We start from the raw sequence: 24,616 nt of genomic DNA, 5'->3' as shown, positions 1-24,616 counted from the left end.
CAAGCTGGTGTCCATCACGCCGACCTATTTTTACTCAACGGCTGGCATCGAGGCTTTGACATCTCGGCTGGACCGGGGGCTTCGCCATCTCTTCATCAACCTACTCCGGAGACTTCGGCGTCACTAGCCGACTAGCTCCGTCACGCTAGTTGGACCGAGGGCTTTGCCTCGGCGAGCCAACCTTTGCCAGCATCGCCATACCGTCGCTTTATCGACCATCAGGCAATGGGTGTGTGGATCGAGTCCCAATTTTCGGATTCACCTTTTTTGGATTGCTACAACAAATAAACCAGGTGTTATTAATCCTAGTATTTTTTGCTTGTTCGGGTTCATTTTTCCCAAGGAATTATTACTCTGGTTTGTTCATCATATGTACACAGGTCTATCAAATGATGGCCGCATTAACGACAGTCACATGGTGGTTCGGTCAGTTTCCGTACATGGTCCGGCAAACGCCGCATCCGGAACTCGGACCGACCTGTGAATTCGGGCTTGGACACACCTTCACCGCGTCACGCCGACGCCCTGCATCGACATGACTTCGGCGCCAGGCCACAGCTCTTTCAATAAATTATTTTTGCGAAAAGCAATTATCCTTTTTGGACCGCACTATTTTATGTGTGTAGGTGATCGACTTCGACTACGTCACGTGGTCTCTTCGGCAAGCCGACGCCGTCGTCCCAATCAGCGTAAATCGGCTCGCGTGGTCACCTTGTTGGTCGTGTTGCCATACCAACATGTTCGGTTGCCTCGGGGACTTCGGCATCGCCGAGAGAGGTCTACCTCATCGAGTGTTCGACGCACAGGCCATATTTCTTTTATTACTCACTTTGCATAAATTACTGATTATGCAAAAAAAATTATTACTATTATCTCCGGTTTGCACTATTTTTTGTGCACAGGAAAATGATCCGTGTTGGGCAGTATCGTCAACTCGGCGTACTGACATACCACATCACCTCGGCTGGACGGGGGGCTTCGTCAACACTTCATTACCCCAAGCTAGGGACTTCGGCATCACTCTGTCGGCCTGCATTGACCATGCTATGTCACCACTTCGGAGTGCCGAGCTCTTTGCTCCGCCACCATGGGACAGGCTTGGGTGATGGAACCTTGTCCCGCATCAAGTTTGGGCCACATCATCAATACCGAACACATTAACCTGCTAAGTTGCCTTCATGCTCAATGTTTTAAATTTTCAACTTGTGTTCGGTTGAACCAAGCATTATACCTTTTTGGAAAAAAGTTGCTTGTAAAGAATTTCCTTGTCCAAACTTTGTTTGTGACACACAAATTCAAATACCCCGTTTACTTGGGGGCTCCCTTGATGGAGCTTTTCCTCTTGCATATGATTATACTTGTATGGCTTCGTTCCTTGTTCGTGTATTACGCCACAATATGCACCATATTGACTTAAGCGATTTCCAAGGTGGGTTGCCTCGCTCCTGTGTTTACCCCTACGTTCCTGATTGTTTGGCTAGGGAGTAAAGGGAGCACCTCTGCGATTGTCACGATTGGGTCATCCGAGCCGGACCTCAGACTGGGTGAAGCCGAAAGATAGCTCTCTTATAGTTTTCAATGATGGTCGGCACACAACGGAACTCATGAGTATAAAAAATCTATTGCACAAGTCTCATAGTAACAAATGAGCACCAAAGAAAGGTATCGGTGAGGGTACTATTTTCTTCGAAGATGCTTCTTACACTTCGCAGTAATATAGCATAAGTTCCCTAAGCGTGCTTTGTCTGTTACAGCCTTATGGCCTGATTGCATGGTTATTGGAAACACCGTCGATATTCTCGATAGGTGGAGTACATAACACTTTTGGGTCCTTGACCGAAGAGGGAGAAGCCAATGGTCGGTTAAGACGCGTTTAAAGTTCGGGTGAACATAGATATGATATAAGTACTTCAGTACATGCAATCATTCTTTTACCCAAGTCACTTGGGGGCTCTTAAGTTTATTTGAGCCGTTTTATGATAAGTGTTTTTCTTCTTAGTCATTGCAAAGTTTTTATTATTGTTGTTGTTATTATTTATCATTCCTTTTTTCTACAGAAGTATGTGGTCACTAGCTGAGGAGCCTAATTTCTCTCTCGAAACCGCTAGAGTTTAGTTTGCTAAACTGGCCTAATGAGAAGTACTCCGCCTTCGGGATAGGAGGTTGAAGCCATAGGCTGACCCGCTTGAAGTCTTGAGATAGGATGTGTCATGTTAAAGCACGACAGAAGCACTTTTTTTCAAAGTCCAATTTTCAGATTGGCACCGAACACTTGATCTAGTTCGGACATTAAACTTTTGAATAAGTTTTTTGGCTTTTCGAGCCTATGACACTTTTAAACTATTTGTGCGTTTCCAACATTAGTCTCGCAGTCCAACGGGACACCTTTAGGGATTCGGCAAAAACATTCTCGGATATTTCTATATATGCATTGGTTTCGAATTGTGTCTTCGGTCAATAGTTGGGTTGCCCAGCTCCTGTGCTTGCCTCCTACATTCCGCTTTGTTCGGCTAGGTGTGCAAAGGGAGAACCACTGCGATTATGCTTCCAGCTCGCATGGTCAAGCACCTCAGTGGAGGAAGCTGAAAACTGACTGTCGCAATAGGCGTAAACTGGTCAGCGATCCGATGACTATGTTAAATGATGGGCCGTTCATAACATTGGCCGAAGTGTTTACGGCTTGACCTCGGATGTCGCCGAACAGTAACCGAGGGCTCATAGCTAGCTTCCCCAGTTTAAAGCTCCTATGACTAAGCAAAAGTTTTAAAGCCCGCATATCTGATTGCCTCGTTTCTGCTAACACAACCGCCTTCGGGCACCGAGACGTCGGCTAAGGGTTGCTTTGTTATTAAGGAAACACCCTACGTAGTATCGACCAAGGGGTAGAACCCGACGATGGGCCACTTTCAATTGATAAACGGTCACAATGGAGTAAAAATAATGATGTAAAGTACTTGGATACATAGAATCATTACACATAATATGTGATTTTACTCTGGATATCGATCCTTAATTCGGCCACCTGTGCCCACATCAAGGCTCGGGGGCTACTGGGCTTCGCGCTCATTATTTACAAATATTAAAGGGACACATCGATCCACTGATCTGGTGTTGCCACCCGACCAGTGTCTCGGGGGCTACTGCATTGCCTATTCAATGCAGAAAATTCAAAGGGCTCAGTGTTCGGCTTGATCGAACTATGGGAAGCGCATCTTCGGACATCAATAAGTACCGTCTGGACCTATCTGGCATCAAGCTATATATCACGGCGACTTCTCAGGACCCTCTCTTAGGGGCCCGTTCGCCGATCACTATTATCTCTAATATATTACACTGTGTTTTTATTCCTATGTATGCTGCGAGCTACGAGTGGATCCTTAGGCCAATTTCGCGCATCGCCCTGAGTCTCAGGGGCTACTAGGAACAACGGTTTTATGCTTGCCTTCGGGTGCATCTCAGGTTTTAGACTGATACACACCTTGATGGCTACTAGATATACATCGGTAGAGAATAAACTGCACTAGTTAAAAATATTCACAATAAATCAGCCCGCGGTCGGGGTGGTGCACCACCTTGGAAGCAGTCCGGCATAAAGCTCGGGTGCTAGCAGCTAGCTCCATAGAGGGCATTTCTGGCATTAAGCTCGGCTAAACTCCTGCAACTTTTTTGGACCAAGATGATCTATGACTTCTTGGATATAGTCCGGCGTTGGAGCTTGGACACAGTCCGGCGTTGGAGCTCGGATACATTTCGGCGTTGGAGCTCAGAAGAAGTCCGTCATTGGTGCTCGGCTGCAAAAGATACCTCGAATGCAGTCCGGCGTTAGAGCTCGGATGCAAGAGGACACTGCCTCCCGGGAACAACTTCAAACCCGAGGTGTGGCATAAAAATAACAAGGCATTGATAAAGGCCGGAAACTTAAAGGGGCTCCTCAGATACCCGACGTGTAAACTCATCGGATGCACTTCGGTGATCCTCAAGATCGAAGATGAGAAGATTTGTTGAACCAGTTTACAAGACCGAGGACCGAAGATGAAGAGCAGTTTGGAAGAATCGAGGAGCGTCCCTAACTTGAAGATCGGTTCAGGGGGCTACTGACGGTGTCCTGGACTAGGGGGTACTCATCACGTCGTCTCCCGATCAGTTGGATTGGGCCGAGGACCCCCATGGCCGTATACTCATGGGCCAGTCCGGACAGCTGCCGCATACAAGGAAGATTCCACAAGACTTGGTGATCAAGACAATGACTCCTCCCCCACCGGCGTATTCGGCTAGGACTCTTGTTATCCTAGGCCTCTGGTGCATTATATAAACCAGGGCCAGGCTAGTCGATATATATATATATAACATACAGTCATACCATATGCTAGCTTCTAGGGTTTAGCCTCTCCGATCTCGTGGTAGATCAACTCTTGTAATACCCATATCATCAAGAACAAATCAAACATGACGTAGGGTTTTACCTCCATCAAGAGGGCCCGAACCTGGGTGAAACATCGTGTCCCCTGCCTCCTATTACCATCCGCCTTAGACGCACAGTTCGGGACCCCCTACCCGAGATCCGCCGGTTTTGACACCGACAGTACTCTTGCCGCATAGTGTCTGCTAGGGGATCATCCCTCTATCGAGCTGTAAGTGAACAAAAAGTACTTAATAGTAAAAATATCCTACATTACTTCTGAAGATAATAACCGAAGCATATATCTTTCAGTTCGGATCATAGCCCTTCTCGACAGAGTTCGTCTTCGAGGGATCTTCTTCCGAAGATGATGGAGAGCGAAACACCTCCCCCTGCCACCCCGCCTCATGAGGCGGGTGACCCTAAAGTGTCGTTGCGAAGGGTTTCTCCTGATCCGCCAAGGCCAGAGGGTAATCCTTTGGCCACGCGAAGTCCTCAGTATTCGGCTCCTAAAGAGAGCAACAGAAAGAGTCCAGAATCGTACAATGTGCGGTCGGATGCACTGAAGGATCTTCTAGAGCAAGCGACCATCTCAGAAGCGCATTGTATGCTAATGGGTACGGTGATTGAAAGGATTTAATCCGCCGAAAGCGGGTTGCATGAAGCTTTTATGAGTCTGCTGAAAGGCTTTGAGGTACGTGAAATAGTGTATGTTTTTGACAGTACCGCACACGTTAGGTGTGCCCTATGTAGATAGTAGCCCCTGAGGCTCTGGTTGTCGTCGAGAATGGCGGTAGACAGAGGATCATAGTCCCAGGTAATAATCAGGCTACCTTCATGTGCAGGTGGCTGAAGGTCCGGTGGCTAGCCAGACTAATGAGTTTGCCGAGCTGAAGCGCCAATTTGATGCTGCAGATGTCGACATCGTGCTTGTCAACAAGCGGCTCGACGAGCCACAGGGTATGTGATTTCTCCGGTAATCAACACATAGTAAGAGGAGCATGATGCCAGTATCTTTAATATGTTGTGACTGTAGATGGAGCTGCCGCCGTGGAGACCCTTCGGGCGGAACTTGCCCGAGCGAAGGAACAAGCCAGGAATAGTGATGCGGCTGCTCTAAAGGCGGTCGAAGAGCTGAGGGCCGAATAGGCTGCGCATTGCCAAAGCAAGGAAAAAATAGCGAAGATGGCCGTTGAGTTGAAAGATGCCGCTGACCGTTACCAGCTTCTTGAAAAAGCAGGCCGGGCGAAGGCGACGGACCTAGAGAAGGCCATGGTAGTAGCCAAGGAAGCCCGCTCCAAAATCAGAGCGGCGAAGGAGGAGCTGCGTCAAGCTGGGGATATCGCGGCTGGGAAGCCCTTTTTGTTGCGGACCAAGTTCAGATATCCTAAGTATGCCCCTCTTGATCAACTATGGAGTTGTGCAGACGCATGCGTGGATTTGGCAGCAAGTGGTGCTGATGCGTCCGAGTACTTCAAGGATCAAAAAGATCGTGAAGTGGAAAAGCTGTTCTGGTTACAGTTCCATGCTCCAGTGCGTTCGCTGCTGTTGAATGAGCGAATGGCCGAGTGGGCCGGTCTCCATAGGTTGTCCGGACTTGCCGTGAGGTCTGTTGTGGATCATCTGTGGCCGGAAGGGCCAAGGCTGAATAGTTACTTTAGTTTAGTGCAACAATTCCTTGGTGTTGTGCCGCACGTCGACGCTATGATGAGGTCGGCGTGCATAGAGGTTGCACGGATGGCACTTGCCCATATCAAGACATACTGGGCAGAGATGGAGGCCACCACTATTGCAACACAGGGTTCGTCCGTGGGCCGAGTAGCTGCCGAGCACTACTTTGAAGAAGTCCTTGAAGGCGCTCATTCGATAGAGGCTCAGTGCTCGAAGAATATTATGTTCTAGTGACATGTATTCCCATTGTAAAAACAATGTTTTATTGAATTATAAAGGCTGTGTTTATACTTTTGCGTGAAAGTATTATGATGCCTCCTGTGCGGCCGTTTATGTATATATGAATACCACCTGAAAGTTTGCAGTCGTCGGCTTCAGCCCCCACGCATATAATGCGGGGGTGTTCGCAAAAAAATGTGTATTCACACTTGATCCAACGTCTTGGTCCATAAAGGAGGTGGTAGCGCAGCGAACGAGGCAATCGGACTATATCGCTTTAACATTTTCAGTTAGCCATAGGAGTTTCACGGTGGGACTACTATATAGCCCCTGGTACTTGCGCGCTCGTCCGAATACGGGGCGCGTACGTACATGACAGGGAAATGGCCCTTCGTTAATGCGAAGGAATCCCAAAGATTCCGCTAGGTCATCGAGTGGTTGACCAGTCTCGCGCTTTATCATGACAGTCAGTTTTCGGCTTTCTCTACTGAGGTGCTCATCCAGATGAACCAGGGCACAATCATAGTAGTTCTGTTGGTGCCGCCTTAGACGATAGAGCGGAACGTAAGGTAGAAAAACACGGGAGCCGGGCAAACCCAACATTTTTTTCGACTTGAACTGTAGGGGAAAAAAACCCACAGCATATCAAAACTTTATTAAAAGGGAGAGCAAGAACAAGTACAAAGGGGGATTACAAGAGGTAATCAAGCTATTCTAGGGCAGAAAGAAGTTTGACCAAAGACATGATTCGGAGATGATGCATATAAGGCCAAACTCGCGACGCCGAACACTCCCTAAGGTATTCGGTCTTTATAACATATGACGGGCTGAACAATGCCCTTAATAATAAACCCCGAGTCTCCAGGTACGTGCAATATCCTGACGTGGCCACATGCCAATAATGTTAGCATCCTTCTCGATTGTATTGAGTATCCGGAGGATGTGAATCAACAAGAGACAGTAAAAAAGGTTTACGCAGGGTCTTAATTTGAAAAGAAACCTTTGAGCGGGTCCCTGCTGCACGTCTGCGCCCGTGTCTCCGTTGTGCCGTGTCCTGGACGGGATAGCATGATTGTCATCTGTAAAAGAGAAGAACTTAGGTGAAAGTTGCCATGCCAGAAAGTTGGTTATTATCAATAAGCCATTAAAATTCAAGATAAGTCAAGTTGAGCTGAACTAGCCCTGATTACATGCGGGAAGCCCCTAGTACCATCTATGAGGGTTTAACCATCAAACCAATCTCATGTATATGTAGTGATGCGCCGGATTCGTCTAACCGTGTCTGTGGTCTTTAAGATCTGTCATTTATTCTGGTTGGTGAGACTGTCTAGTGTTCGGTTGTGAAAGCCACCGCACGTTCTTCCATGCATAGAGAATGCTCAATATTTCCATTAACTGTGATGGTGCCACGTGGATCGGGCATCTTAAGCTTGAGAGAAGCGTAATGCGGTACTGCATTAAAACGAGCGAATGCCGCTCTTCCGAGTAGTGCTTGATAGCCACTTCGGAATGGAACGATGTAGAAAGTTAACTTTTTGCTTCGGAAGTTGTCGGAAGAACCGAATACAACTTGTAGTAATAGAGAGCCCGTGCAGCGGGCCTCTAGGCCTGATATTACTCCCTTGAAGGTAGTATTACTGCGGCTGATTTTTGTCGGGTCTATCCCCATTTTGCAGACAGTGTCCTGATATATCAGATTTAGACCACTACCACCGTCCGTAAGGACTCGTGTGAGATGGTATCCATTTATTATTGGGTCTAACACCAAGGCAGCCAATCCTTCATGTCGGATGCTTGTCGGTTGATCCTTGTGATCAAAAGTGATCGGGTAGGCCAACCAGGGGGTGAACTTGGGGTTGACGGGCTCTACGGCGCGTATGTCTCGGAGTGCATGTTTGCTTCTCCTCTTCGTCACATGGATCATGTTTACTGTTTTAACCTCTGATGGGAATTTTTTCTATCCTCCAGTGCTTTGCTGGCGAGGTTCGTCCTCGTCTTCGCTTGGTGTCTCCCCCCCTTGTGTTCTGCGTTTAGCTTACTGGCCTGCTTGAAGACCCAGCATTCTCTATGGGTGTGATTTGCAGGTTTATCGGGGGTGCCATGAATCTGACATCGTTTGTCTAGAATCTTGTTTAGGCTAGACGGTCCATCTCTGCTGCCTTTGAAAGGCTTTCTCCGCTGACCTGGTCGAGAGCCCCTGAATCCGGCGTTTACTGCCGTATTATCTGAGTTGTCTTCTTTATTGCGATGCTCGCTTTTACTGCGTCGTGGTTTTCCATTGCCATCCCTGACTTCGGATGTGCTTGGGTCGCTGGTGCTACTGTGGGCTAACAAACTATCTTCGCCCGCGCAAAAGCGGATCGTGAGGCTTGTCAGGGCTGCCATTGTTCTTGGTTTTTCTTGGCCGAGGTGTATGGCAAGCCATTCGTCTCGGACGCTATGTTTGAAAGCTGCTAAGGCTTCGGTGTCTGAACAGTCGATGATTTGGTTCTTCTTAGTGAGAAACCTGTTCCAAAGCTTTCGGGCTGACTCTCCCGGCTGTTGAATTATATGACTTAAATCGTCTGCATCCGGAGGTCGGACATAGGTCCCTTGAAAATTAGCTCGAAAAGCGTCCTCGATCTCCTCCCAACTTCCAATTGAGTTTTGGGGAGGCTTTTCAGCCAGTGCCGGGCTGGTCCTTTAAGCTTGAGGGGCAAGTACTTGATGGCATGGAGATCATCTCTGTGAGCCATATGGATATGGAGGATAAAGTCCTCAATCCAGACCCCAGGGTCTATGGTCCAGTCGTACGCCTCTATGTTCACTGGTTTGAATTCTTCTGGTAATTCGTGGTCCAGCACCTCATCGATGAAACATAGGGGGTGTGCGGCACCCCTGTATTTGGATGTATCATGGCATTCAGACGGTTGTAGTATTCGGTTTTGATTTTGTGCCAGAGCACGCTTCCTAGATCCATAGATGGATCTGCTCATATTGGTGGTTTGGTGCAAGTCTTCACGTAGATCATGTGTTGACTTATGTGTGGCCTTGTTAGCCGCTCTATCACGGTCACAAGGTGGTTGATCGGGCCGGTTGGCCGTTTTTTTTCGGCTGTATGGGCTGTAAGGCATCATCATCGAATTCGGGTAATAGCTTGCGCTTTTAATAGCTCTTTGTGTGGTAACCTCCACCATACTTTTCTTCGTTGTCGGGCACTTTGTTCCACCTGCTGTTGAGCGTATTTTGTTCAGCCTTAAGGCTTTACTTCTGCTTCTTGAGACTCCTCGCTGTGGCAATAAGCCTTCTGCGGAGGTACTCTTGCTCCGGACTGTTTTCCTCCCAGAGGGGGTTTGATGAGGTTTATCCTCGGCGTCGTCGTGTTCGTGCGTCGGATCCATACTATGTTCGCCGTTTGCAGCTTCATCGTGCTTTGTTGCCGGGGCAATGTGGTCGTCATTTCCTTTGGAGTCGACTGGAGTGTTATTTTCTCTTGCGCTGTTATCGCTGTTTTTGTCGAGGCAGGATTTGGAGCGGCGCCTACGTCGACGCTTTGTTTGCTTCTTGGAGGGGTCATCCTTCACTGTCTCATCCCGTTCCTCGTCATCGTTTTCTTTGGGTGTATCAACCATGTATATGTCATGTGATGAAGTGGCTGTCCAGTGCCTAGTGGGCACTGGTTCCTATTCCTCTCCTGCATCGTCGTCCATGCCGTCGTTGTTTGCGGAGTCGAAATCGAGCATGTCGGTTAAATCATCGACAGAGGCTACTAAGTGGGTGGTGGGTGGGCAGCGAATTTCTTCGTCGTCCACATCCCATTCTAGCAGGACATAGTTCGGCCAGGGATCTCCTGACAAGGAGAGAGACCTTAATGAATTTAGCACGTCGGCGAAAGGTGAGTGCTAAAAGATATCCACGGAGGTGAACTCCATGATCGGCGCCCAATCTGATTTGATAGGCATGGACGCAGGCGGCTTGGAGCCCGTGGCCGGGGATGAATCCAATGGTTCAACAACACGGCTCTCGTAAGGGGTGAAGTCAGTATCCGGCTCCATTGCCACTGAGAGTGCGGCATCCGTGGCGGGGTCTAACCTTCCATCCTCGGATGGTGCAATTTGCTCCAGATTGAAGGCCGGAGTAGTTGTAGGTGTGATCTCGCGATCACTGTCCGACAGCAGAGCTAAATCATGCTCGTCGTGATCGTGCGGCGCACCTGACACGGGCTCAAATCCGTCGAAGATCAAGTCTCCGCGGATGTCGGAAGTGTAGTTTAGGTTTCCGAACCTGACCTAATGGCCAGGGGCGTAGCTCTCGATCTGCTCCAGATGGCCAAGCGATTTTGCCCACAGTGCGAAGCTGCCGAATACGAAGATCTGTCCAGGGAGGAAAACCTCACCCTGGACCGCATCGTTACCGATGATCGAAGGGGCCATTGAGCCTTACGGTGACAGCACAGTGGAACTCTCAATGGAAGCACCAATGTCGGTGTCAAAACCGGCGGATCTCGGGTAGGGGGTCCCGAACTGTGCGTCTAAGGCGGATGGTAACAGGAGGCAGGGGACACAATATTTACCCAGGTTCAGGCCCTCTTGATGGAGGTAATACCCTACGTCCTGCTTGATTGATCTTGATGATATGAGTATTACAAGAGTTGATCTACCACGAGAACATAGAGGCTAAACCCTAGAAGATAGCCTATGGTGTGATTGTTTGTTGCCCTACGGACTAAACCCTCCAGTTTATATAGACACCGGAGGGGGCTAGGGTTACATAGAGTCGATTACAAGGGAGGAGATCTACATATCAGTATTGCCAAGCTTGCCTTCCACGCCAAGGAAAGTCCCATCCGGACACGGGAAGAAGTCTTCAATCTTGTATCTTCATAGTCCAAAAATCCGGCCAAAGGATATAGTCCGGCTGTCCGGAGACCCCCTAATCCAGGACTCCCACAACCGATCAATGAGTTCCTCCACCACTTCATCATTCAGATCGGGGCAAGAATAACGGGGTCGTTTCTGGTCTGATCCCTCCATGGAGAATATGATCAAACAATGGTAGAAGGAAGGTTGAAGGAAAATGGAGGAGGGAGGAAGAGCGTGCGATAGCAGTTCCAAATCAAGAGGGGAAGGCGAAGAGTCGGCGGACGGCTCCCACGGTACACGAAAAGGAGCCCCGGCCTACATAGACATACATTCATAAATTGTACAAAAGGACTAGCCGTCCTCTCACAGACATGTGGGAACGGGAGCACATGTCAAAGAAGAGGCTAGTGGGGAGTGGACGGTTGCCACAGAGGTCACACACTGACAACAAGGCCATCCTATCAGACCTAGCCCCCGCACGGGATGGCTTCTGTCCCCCACACGAGTGAAGCCACTTGGCACCCCCACACGATTGGTCCGCCATGCCGCTAGGCCAACTCCAGCGTGTGTAGCTCGGACGCGCGCTCGCTCAACCCACTTTCCCTCGACGCCCAGGAGCTACCCAACCACGGCTACGTGTTTTGTGCACTCGGCGGCCGTATTTGGAGCGGATCTGGTCAGGCTTGAGCTTGCCAGGTTGTGTGAGGCCGCGTCGCGCCATGGACTGGGTGGGCACCGGGCCGGAAGGCCCCGGCAAGGCTGCAAGGCCTAATGCGGGTACTAACTCCTCCTCTAGCCGCTCGGATCTATATCGTCGGCGGTCCGCCGACAGATAGATGAATGGCGGTCGGCCGGGCTCAGTGCTGACCCAAAAGCTCGTCAGCGCATGGTTTCCACTCATTACGTGTGACGACTACCCAAAGAAGGACATGCGCCGCGTGTCTACAATGCCGGAACATCCCGGACGGTTATTCATCAAGTGCTCAACCGATGGGGTATGTGCTAATTTAGCTTTAGTTGCGCTCTTGGATTAGACTTGTTTTGCTAACTTAAAACTTTATTGTGTAGAATGGATGCAAGTTTTGGTATTGGGAAGAAGAGTACATCGATATATTGATAGAGCGCAATTTAGTAGATGTTGTAGCACTTTTAGCTAGCATAGAGGCTAGAGATGGGACTAGTGCACTCGTTGATAGAATAGAGACTACACATGAGACTAGATGCGAGGAAGCAACGTCTACTTCTTTACACTCGAAGAAGAAAGAAGCACGCAAGATCGAGCCTCCGCAGGTCAACAATGAATGCATCGAGAAGGCACTAATCCAACTTACAAGAGTAGTTATGGAAGTTGGATATCTTCTAAAATGTATTCTTGTGGTTCTTGTTTTCTTTGGTCTTGCTTTTCTAGTCAAATTTTGGTGATGTATTTCCATGTACCAAAAATCAATGATGAAAAAAAGATATGTGTTTGCAAATAAAAATGTACGTGGTCGGGATGCGTCCGCGCGTTGGGCACACGGCCAACGCATCCGAGAAATGGCCCGGACATGACTCCATTGCCCTACCCAAACAGACATAATCTGGGAAAAACGGAGGTCCGTTTGGGGTCGTGCGTTGGAGTTGGCCTTACAAGTGGGACTACAGTTGAGGAAACCGACTATCGGCAAACCCCCACCTCGCCCGCTGTGCGATGGCTGAGTTAGACAAACGACAAGGTTGAAGAGATAGCTATAGCACAGACTCCAAGAAACATGGTGTCAGATGGAAGTCATGCTGGTGGCGTGTGCCGTACTCCTGGACGTGAATGCTTGTTCTGGCCCATGCCACCCTACCACCCCTATATAGTAGTAGTATCGAGGCGCTGGTTACGTACAGGGAACACATTAACATATGGCCCACCTCACACTATGGCCAAATTTCCTCGAGTCTATGCTAGGTTAAAAAGTGTTCTTTGTGAGGGTGGGTGGCTGGTCTCAAGTTTAAAACTTGTTGTATTACGTATGTAGATGTAGAGATAATGCAGCATGTGAAGCTAGCACAAATAGTGTACTATTGTTGATTGTCCTCATCCGATAACCTGTTGCAATGCACGTACAATTATGTATTCGAAAAATATATTTTTGCCTCGTCGCAGCACCCACTTAGAAAAGCGACCCGAAAGCCATTCATAAATGTAGTAAGTTTACCACATGCATATCATTTTATTACATAAAACAGGTCATCAACCCACAACGACAACGAGGATACATTATAAATACTAAAGTTTTCATCACACAACAAATAACAAGAAATGAAATGAACTTCAACTCAACCAATCCTCGGCGTTGGAAATGCTTCCTTTGAACCACAAGTGATTCTCTGGGAAGGGCCAGCTACTGTCAACTCGAGACCAACGCAGGACTGATCATCCAGGCTGAAGCGGCATATATCAGGACCAGGGTAGGGAACCACCGCAATGTCCAAGGTATAGATACAGTTGCTTCTCATAAATGGTAGTAACGTTGTGTCAACAGCAGCTGGATCGCCTTTCACCATCATTGGATAGTTTTGTCCAAGGAAGAGCGAGTTTTCTCCAACACTATCAATACTGTACCAGGGAGAAGATGTTGGCGCTAGCACACTAGTATCCATCTCGAATACCCTGCAACGGGTGTTGGAATTGGTCCGGAGAGGGCAACCATGGGATACAACATGTGCCCCCTCAGTAGTAACAATCTCTTTGCACTGTATACAGACAAGAAGACGTGATCCATACGAATTAGTTGCCAGGCGCCATTGAGTATATAAGTTCTGCTCGTCCTAATGCTCGTGATCATCGTGATCTCCCCCTTGGTTATAAAAACTTTCAAGTATAGGTGGTGGAATGTTCACAGGACCTTGGAAACACAAGAAGGTTAATTAGTAAAGGAAACTTGCTAACCCACATGCATGTGGATGAAACAATTATAATTACGGTGGAAGACAAATGTATCGAAACTACGAGGATCCCATGCAAAAACAGTGCCACGAATGGTTGCAGCAAACACAAGATCCTCGTATTCAATTGCATCACAGTACTCATCCGTGTATAGAAACTGATTTTTGAGCAATACCATGGACGAACCATGGAATCAGTAACGACAGCAACAAGCTTGTCGAAGATAGCAACAACTTCGTAATTGTCGTAATTCCAAGAGCGGTTGGGAACTCGACAAATTGCTATCTTCCGTAGACGACAGCCACAATGATCGTATTTGAACGTACGTAGATCATCTGTGTGCTCAACCTCATGGCACTCTGAGATTTTTGGAAGTGGAATCCGGTGACGAGTGTACACATTTACAAGTTCCCACTCGCAATTGTACCCAATATAAACAACCCAATCTCCATTTGCGCCCGCCCAGGCCTTACCCTTAAGCGATGGATCTTGACATCACACGTATCGTTATCAAGAAGCATCAACTTGCACAAGGCAAGGCCTTCATCGTCCGCGCCCATGCGAACATGGTTATAGCGAAGAAGATAAGGGAGATCAAACCGCTCCTGGACCCTTAGGTTCCTTGTAATGATGTTATAAGTTGAGTCGAGAATGGTCTTGAACGAACCTGCCATGCTAGCCGAGGTGATGACGTCGCACCGATCAATGAGTTCCTCCACCACGTCATCTTTCAGATCGGGGCAAGAATAACGCGGTTTTTTCTGGCTTGTTCCCTGTATGGAGAAGACGATCGAACAATGGCAGAAGGAAGGGTGAAGGCAAATGGAGGAGGGAGGAACAGCATGCGACAGTAGTTCCAAATCGAGAGGGGAAGGCGAAGAGGCAGTGGATGATTGCCGCGGTACACGAGGTGCCCCGGCCTACATAGACGTCCGTTCGGAAATAGTAGAAAAGGAGTCACCGTCGTCTCACTGACATGTTGGAACGGGACCACGTTTCAACGAAACATGGTGTGTCGTTTCTCGTGCAAAATGCAATCTGGCCGCGTTGGCCCGAAGTGCCGAATTACTTCTTGACTTTATTTTTTTAATGGCGTGCCGTTCATTTTTGAAGCACGTCTAACTGGTACTGTATGCAGAGAAAATATAAAGTACTTTACCACTACTCCACCTCTAGTACTAGTAGTATAAAAAAGATATATAGGCTGGAGCTTCAGCGCTTTCTTGCTAAGGGCTTCCCACTTGCTTCTCACACTATCACCCTCTCTCTAGATCTAAAAAACACGGCCTCTCTCTCTCCTCCCCGGTGGTCACAGATCCGCCAGGGAAGAAAAGGACGTGCAACGTTGATGCACTCCTCGTTGGCGAGCGAGGTCACGCACCGACGACAAGGCCATCCTCTCAGACCTAGCTCCCACGCAGGATGGCCTCCGTCCACAAGCTCATTGTCATAGTGTGTGCGGAGGACGACGACCATGAGTGAAGCCACTTCTCGCTGACCCTTAGGTATGCTACCTCTTTTCGAACCATACCCTTGTTCTATTGCCCCATCTCCCACGTCGCTGCATGTGGATCTTTTTCCACTCCACCATCTTCCCAATTTGCTATCCTCTGCTCCGCTGGTCACACAGATGAAAACCTTAATTTGCACTATTGAAGGAAACCCTACTTCATGTAGACTAATCCATGTCTGGGTTGAATAAGAAAAGGAAGGGAGACTGTGATGTCCAAGAGAGTAGGCTTCGAACCCACATCTAGGTTGAAAAGGGGAAAATCAGTAGCTAAGGAACGAGTTTTGTGTCTCTTGGTTGAAGAAGGGTAGAAAGGCATGACAACCCAATAGAGAATGACCAGGTCGATCGGTTTGTTGTTCTCACATAGGAAAAAGGTGGCTGAAGAGAACAAAAATGGGACGTAATCCACATATGCTGCCTGGATATTTGTTGCTCTGGGCAACCATACGTCCCTCACCACTGTATGCGTCCGTGGAGGTACATCGTACTGGTGCGCCCACTGTCTGAATGGGCCTCCCATGCTCTTATTGCCACTTTTTTTCTGTTAGTATAACGCCAGTAGTCAAGTCAAGCAATGCTACTGCTAAAGTGATGCCACATTTAACTAATGCCACACTCAGGCTAATACCACCAATATATTTAAGCAATTCCATTTAATGTCACTGGATTATTTCAGGGTTAGCTATTGATTGTGGATGTATTGACGATTTTTCAGCGAAGGCATTCTAATGTTGTTGCATAGCCAGTATACCAATGATGAATCTTGTTACTACCTTCAGATTTGTGCACTGTTAATGCTTATAGATTACATACCTCACTTTCATGAGATAAGTCAATTTTTTTGTATGTGTCAAGAGGAAAGGTCAAGAGTGGGCACCTCCTCCTCCGACTATTCTCTTGATTCGTTCGATCAAGTTTTTATGTTTGATCGATTATCAAGATTAGGATAGCAATTTTTAGGTCCCCTCGAGTTCGAAATGATATTTACCTTGAAGGTACATGGTTTGCAATTTTTTTATGCTGTCATTAGTTAATAATGCTAGTTATGTTCAGACTTTTGTATTTGGTTTAATGCGCATGCACAGCTAGTATAGCAATGCTGAAACTTGTTACCTTTACATTTTGTATTGTTAATTTTATAGAAATCTTCCCGTGCTAGAGTTTATTGAAATCTATTCAGTAAAACCATTGTACTGTACCCTGTAATAAAATTACTACTCTAATGTTGCACTAGCCACTAGAATAGTGTATATTTGTACTGTTCGAATGGTGTTCCATTAGCGTATAGACATAAATAAAGTGTGGCAAGCTTTCCCAGATATGTGCTGAAGAAAACTACCTGTTTTTCTAAATACTAGACGTTTGGGTACTTTAAATTGAACTGATAAAATGTCTTACATTAGGGAACAGAGTGTTTAGAGTTCACTCAAATTATCCCGGTAAAGCTAGTCACACCTTTGTTAAAATTAATGTTCATTATGTTATCGGAGGAGGTCTGTATGTTTGTCTCTAATGCCTGCTGACTACATACCTGACATCATGATGTAATGTTAAGTCATTTCCTTTTGTACAGTGTCACTGAATTGTCAAGGCGGTGATGTCATTTTATTTTAGTTGAACTGCACAAAATATGCTTAAAAGAAGAGGAAAGGTCAGGAATCGATTATTATTTCAGAAAGAACTATATCTGCCTTCCTGACATCAGCTGTTGTTGCCTTATTTATTCCTTCAAACAGGTGGTTAGAAACAGTATTGCTACCTTTTCCCATTAAGAAATTGGAATGCTCATATTTGTGAGTCTATGCTTCAACTAGTGCCACTTTTATAGTAATCACAGTTTCAATATCTATGCAAACAGGGATGCTCGATTTGAGTGGAACTGCACAAAAAGTCCAAATGGTCCAACATTAGGAGCATGTTTTCTTCCAAACCTTTATATCCAATTGGTGGCACTATGAGCTGTTCATTACGAAGGTACATGGTTTGCTACTATCTTGCTTCTCTTTTTGTACTGTCATTAGATAGTAATACTAGTGGTTTGCATGTAAATTTATTGGCAGGGTGGACCTACATTGGAGGTGCAGGATAGGATTCAATGATTGGATGCTCAATTTCGGTTGTATCGATTTCACCTCTTCCATCACTACGAACATGGATATCCTTGGTCTGATGAAGAATAGGCGCTATATTTCTGCTCTGAACTAGCAAATCAATTCAGTATGAAATTGTCCAGGGAAAAACATGACTGTATCAAATTGTCCATTGCAAAACATGGCAGATGCTAAGGGGAAGAGATGTGTTTAAACCGAAAATACAAGGTGGGGTATATGTTTACTGGCTGCTTGATATTTGTGCAGAGAGAGATGTCTGCCCGTTGCTACTTGGCAAACAAACAAGGTGACCACAATTTTGGTTGAACTACACAAGAGAATAGTATAGTCACTGCATGCAGTGACATTTGAAAATAGACATAGAAAGGTTGGATAGTCACTTCATGGACTATAGAAAAGTAGTACTGTACTATTTATTGGCCAACACTAGGTGCTTCATTGCTTTGGTCTGATTATACAATGGACATCATTTTGCCAAACTTAAAGTTTGTATTCCGAAAATAGTCTCGCCGTGTGATCGAGAGAAGACCAAATCATATTGCAGTGGATGTTCCTCCATCATGTGTGGTTCATTCTCATGGTTCCTTCTGTTGGTGAAACCACTTACGTTTGCAAGAGGAATGGTAGACTTCACAAAAAAATTTGTCTTTCAGTCTGTACTGAATGTTGGCCAACAGAAGCATCCATATTAGTATGAAGAACAAATGTTTTTTCTAGATCTTTGCTTTTGGAGCTACATATTTGTATATGATCTGTGAATCATTGAGATGCATTAACATGTTGATCTTATGTATGGGAATCATACTAGTTGGTTTTGAATTTGGGCTACTAATGTGAACATATTACAATGTCTGGCCTGTGAGTCTTGTGTGAACATTTCGAACGGATCGACTCTTACTGATGTGCACAACATGATCCGCATTTCTGTGTTCTCAGTGTTTACAAGTTACTAATAGTTCCTTATTTCTGTTCGCTCAATGCTTACAAGTTACTGATTGATCACTAGCTAGCCTAGTAATGCGCTCCTGGCAGTTTTAGTTGCGACGCAAGATCCGAAGTGGCAGTTTTTTGAATAAAAATGCCTACTGTCGGTGTCAAAACCGGCGGATCTCGGGTAGGGGGTCCCGAACTGTGCGTCTAGATCGGATGGTAACAGGAGGCAGGGGACATGATGTTTTACCCTGGTTCGGGCCCTCTTGATGGAGGTAAAACCCTACGTCCTGCTTGATTAATATTGATGATATGGGTAGTACAAGAGTAGATCTACCATGAGATCAGAGAGGCTAAACCCTAGAAGCTAGCCTATGGTATGATTGTTGTTCGTCCTACGGACTAAAACTCTCCGGTTTATATAGACACCGGAGAGGGCTAGGGTTACACAGAGTCGGTTACAATGGTAGGAGATCTACATATCCGTATCGCCAAGCTTGCCTTCCACGCCAAGGAAAGTCCCTTCCGGACACGGGACGAAGTCTTCAATCTTGTATCTTCATAGTCCAGGAGTCCGACCGAAGGTATAGTCCGGCTATCCGGACACCCCCTAATCCAGGACTCCCTCAGTAGCCCCTGAACCAGGCTTCAATGACGACGAGTCCGGCGCGCAGATTGTCTTCGGCATTGCAAGGCGGGTTCCTCCTCCAAGTACTTCATAGAAGATTTTGAACACAAAGGTAGTGTCCGGCTCTGCAAAATAAGTTTCCACATATTGCCATAGAGAGAATAATATTTACACAAATCTAATCTGCTGACGTATTCCGTAGCGTGACATCACACCACGGCCAAGTCTTTATTCGAATCGTTTTACTGTCCCACCTCAGCGCGTTTAGCGAGGCGGTTTCCTTGGCACGTCTTGTTAAAGCAGAGATCGTGTCCCCTTATTCCGGGATTCTCATCAATACGGGTGTGGGTAACCCAACCGCGCCATTGACTATGGCGCTTGGGAGATAAGCGAGTTTTACCAGGCTGGTGGGGGCGCATAGTCGCGTCCGCCCATATAAGGGGATAAGGATCCACCTTTTCATCCATGCCTTCTTCCTCCTTTGCCTATCCATTTCCGTGCACTCGAGCTCCAGCGCCCATGTCCGCACACCCCACCTCAACCTTCTCCAGCCATGTCCGGAGCGGGAGGCAAGTGGATGGTCTCCTCCGTCACGGAGGGACACATCAAAAGACTGAGGAAGGCCGGATACTTGTCTAACGACATTGCGCACCGGCTTCCCGAAGAGGGGCAGCTCATCCCCACCCCTAGGCCCCTTGAGAGGGTGGTGTTCCTCCCCCATTTCCTCCGCGGACTGGGCTTCCCTCTCCACCCATTTGTCCGGGGCTCATGTTCTACTATGGCCTGGATTTCCACGTTCTGGCCCCGAATTTTGTCCACAACATCTCGGAGTTTATCATCGTGTGTGAGGCTTTCTTCCGCATCAGCCCCCATTTCGGCCTATGGCTCGAGACTTTCAATGTCAAGCCGAAGGTGGTGCGTGGCACCCAAGCGGAGTGCGGAGGTGCCATGGTGGGCAAGATGCCCAACGTCCTATGGTTCGAGGGCTCCTTCGTGGAGTCCCTAAAGGGGTGGCAGTCAGGGTGGTTTTACATCACCGAGCCGCGCGACCCTGAATGGGTCGCAGCCCCCGAGTTTCAATCCGGACCCCCTACGCGGCTTGCCTCCTGGAAAGAGACGGGCCTGTCGTGGGGTAAAAAACGAGAGCTGACCGGACTCCAAACATGCATCCAAACCCTAGTGGATAGGAATCTCAAACTTGTCAATGTAGTCCAGGTTATGCTCATCCATCGGATCCTCCCTTGTCAACAACGGGCTTTCAACCTATGGGAGTTCGACCCGGCACGACACCGAACTCTGAGCAGGCTCTTTGACACGACGTATGAACATGCCTGGAAGGTGCTTTTCAAGGGTGCTGAGGCCCCCGCATCCGCTACCGAGGATCGCGGATTCAGCATGCAGCGTCACGCTTGTGCGGTAAGCTGTTTTCACCTTTTACACGGTATTAGTTTTTCATAGTTTGACTCCATGCGGGATCTAATTTCCCTTACCTTTGATAGGATTGGCAGGAGACGTCTGGACAGATCAACTGTCCGGCTCCTGTGCCCGAAGGCCCAGCGGACGCTCGCTTGGCGAAGCTGCTGGTTCGGGCACCTTACGTGGTGCTGGAGAAGAAGGCCAAGAAGAAGGCCACGCGGACTCGAAAGAGTGCCCGGCGCCAGGAGGTGTCGGATTCACCATCCGAAGACTCCAAGGCACGCTCCTCCCCTGAAGACGAGGAGGAGGAAGAAGAGACCTCTCCCCCCCAGCAGGGGGAGGGAAGAAAAGGAAGGCCGCCCCAACTGGGGAGGCCGAAGGGTCCAAGAGGGGGAAGACCCCTCCTCCGGACTACTCCACCAACACCGACGATGGCGAAGAGGAGTGGTCGCACAGGGCCAAGCCCCTGGCGAGATCGTAAGTATCCGGATACCCGAGTGATTCATAGTATTCCCCCATTACACAGCTTTTCCTTACGTCGAACATGATTGTGCAGTCCGCCCAAGGTCGGGCTCGACGAGTCGTCGAGCGACTCCCTGGATTCGTCGGATGTGAATTCGCTTCGGACGGCTTCCTCCCCCACCCTACGGACGGCGCCGAGGTGGCGTCCCAACAGGTTCCAAGCCAGGAGGAGGTGGTCCTGGAGGCGCCGCAAGGCAACCTCCCAGACTCCAGGCGTAAAGGGGATAGAACCCCCAAGGGCTCCAAGTCCGGCCTTGAGCCGGACACCGCGCCGGAACCTTCAACGGTTCCGGACTCCGGTAGGCAGCCTCCTTCCAAGAGGAGCAAGCCTACCGAGCCGGTGACCTCCGTCCAACCGGAGGCACCGGACAATTTGCTGGAGACGCTTAACGGCGCCTCCATCGACGAGGAGCACCGCACTATTATGAGTGCGGTGATCCAGAAGGTTCAGTCCGCCAAGAGCGGACTGACTGAAGCCTGTGCCAGCCTTCTAACAGGCTTTGAGGTAAGTAAAGAATATGTAAAAATATTACCGCATAGACAGTAGCCCCTGATGCTCTGTTCGGCGTTCGGAAAGAAAAGCCGAATAGAGGATCTAATAATCGCAGGAGTCTAACATAATCAAGTCAATATGCGTATGCAGGCTTCGCTGCTGGCCTCCGCCGCACTGACTGCGGAGGTGGATACGCTGAAGCAGAACCTCGAGCGGTCCGAGCAAGAGCTCGGCCTAGCCAAGCAGCAGCTCGAGGAGAAGGAAGGTAAGAAATACCTTATTGAAATATGTGAAAGGTGCAATTGCAAAAAGTGACAGGATTAACGCGGCTATTGTAGGGGCCACAACTGAGGTGGCGACCCTTAAGCAAGCGCTGTCCGAGGCCGAAAAGAGGGCGGCCACGGAGCGCACCGAGCGGGAGAAGCATGAGACGCAGGTTGGCGAGGTGCGGCAAGAGCTCCAGGCTCTCATGAAAAAACATGAGAGTTTGGAGCTTGACTCGAAGACGCGAGAGTCTGAGCTCGCGGCGGCCATTGAAGATGCCAAGTCTGCCAAGGCCGAAGCCCAGAAGGCCCTCCAGGAGGTTGAGGCAATAAAAAAGATAGCGGCGGGTAAGGCATTCTTTATGCAAAGCAAGCACGTAAAAGTGAATTACTTGTCACTTACCCGAATCCGGAGCTCTCCAGGAGCATTCGCAGACTTGCCCCGTAGCGTGTCGGATGCCGCCGCCTTCTACCGAGCCGAGGAGGGAAGCTCGACGGAGAAGGTGTTCTGGTCTCAGTATGCTGAGGCCGAACACCCGGTGCCCTTAAGCGACCAGCTGAAACAGCTGGTCGAGCTCCATAAGGTGGCCGAACAGGCCATGAAGGGCCTCATAGTCCGGCTGTGGCCTGGAGAGGCCATGCCTGGGAGCTACTTCGGGCTGGTGAGGCGGCTGGTGGAGGCCTGTCCAAGGCTCGAAGTCATCAAGCGCTCCGTATGCATCGAGGGTGCCCGTAGGGCGCTTGCCCGTGCGAAGGTGCACTGGGGCAAGCTGGATGCTGAGAAGCTTGTGAAGGACGGGCCACCGCCGGGCAAGGAGCATCGCAAGCCCGAGATGTATTATGAGGGCGTTCTGAAGGGTGCCCGCCTTGTGGCGGATGAATGTTCCATGAATGTAATTTTTCAGTGAACTCGCTCGTTTTGTCCTGTGCGCTGAAAACTTGTTCATGTGCGCTAAGCAATGCTTTTTGAATTTAAAATATTACCTTCTGTGCGGCCGTTTATCAAATTTGAGAGATGGCGAGTCGTCGGCTTCTGCCCCCATGGCACGAGTGCTGGGGTGTTCGGGATAAACATGAGCGCTCTTTTTCCCATTCTTGGGTCCTTCGAGGGAGGCGCTCAACACAACGAACAAGGCAATCGGACTATAATGCTTGAACACTCTCACTTAGCCATAGAATTCTATAATTTTAAATTTCGGCGAAGCCCCTAGTGTTCGGAAGACCGAGTTCGGGGCGCTATCCACGCCTAGGCCGGACAAAGCCGACTCCTCGCTCTAAGCGGCATAAGTCTTTAGGGACTCGAAAACCTCTCGAACAGCGACCAGCTCTCGCCTCATCATGACGGTCAGTTTTAGCTTTCTCTACTGAGGTGCTTAGCCCAGCTCAACTGGGGCACAATCGCAGTAGTTCTCCTAGTGCTACCTTAGCCGATATAACGGAACGTAAGGTACCAAAACATAGGAGCCGGGCAAACCCAACTATTGACCCAAGACATGATTCGGAGCCGATGCATATAATGCTATAAGTTCGGGGTGCCGCACTTGTGAAAGTGTTCGGACTTCTCACACCATGTTGTGGGGTACTTAAGCCCCTGGCGTATTGGCCGTACCAAAGTGTACGGGTGCAACATGTCATTAATGAACATATATTCGTAAAAAAGAGGTAATGCAATAATAGACGGAAGCTATGCATTGTTTATTTAAAAAAGCTGCGATCAAAGCAGAACGATACAAATAGTGCGATAAGCAAAAGATGGGACTATCAAATATGTCCTTTCCAGGGGCGAGCTGCGGAATGTTATGCGAAACAGGTATACTGCTCGTTATAGAGACCACCTTAGAGTTCCGTAGTGCGGCGTAGCTTTCTGCTTCCCTGGTTGTATCGTTTGTGCGGCAATTGTACTGCCGGACAAGCCTTCCGAAGAATGGAGTCCTGAAAATAAGAGAAAATTAAGAAATCGGCAGCCCCTAGTGCGGTTTAAGCCGCGTTTCGGGCGTGCCGTGATGGTGCCCCTCCCCCTGTGCCCATGGTATTTCTAGAGCGTAGTTATGTACGCGCAACACTGGTTTCGCAAGTTCGCGAGGGCTGGGGTTGGGGCCGCATTGCTACGCTTGCTCGGAACGTGCCAGGCGGTCTTGTTGTAGGTTACTCCGGGCGCGCTTGACGGTGTCCGGACGTTTAATGGCCGGACTGGAGAATTGCCTTGAGAGGCTGCTTTGTACTTCCGCTGCGATAGCCGCCGTATGCTCCTCCGTTCGGAGAGAGCGTTCGGTGTTTCCATTGACCGTGATGACGCCTCGAGGGCCTGGCATCTTGAGCTTGAGGTATGCGTAGTGCGGCACCGCATTGAACTTGGCAAATGCGGTTCGCCCGAGCAGTGCGTGATAGCCACTGCGGAACGGGACTATGTCGAAGATTAACTCCTCGCTTCGGAAATTATCCGGAGATCCGAAGACCACTTCAAGTGTAACTGAGCCTGTACAGTTGGCTTCTACACCTGGTATGACGCCTTTAAAGGTCGTTCTGGTGGGTTTAATCCTCGAGGGATCGATGCCCATTTTCCGCACTGTATCCTGATAAAGCAGGTTCAGGCTGCTGCCGCCGTCCATAAGGACTCTAGTGAGGTGAAATCCGTCAATAATTGGGTCTAGAACCAATGCGGCGAATCCGCCATGACGGATGCTAGTGGGGTG

Source organism: Triticum aestivum, chromosome 1A (assembly GCF_018294505.1).
Source record: "Triticum aestivum cultivar Chinese Spring chromosome 1A, IWGSC CS RefSeq v2.1, whole genome shotgun sequence".
Lineage (NCBI taxonomy): Eukaryota > Viridiplantae > Streptophyta > Magnoliopsida > Poales > Poaceae > Triticum > Triticum aestivum.
This window is presented reverse-complemented; position numbering follows the sequence as displayed.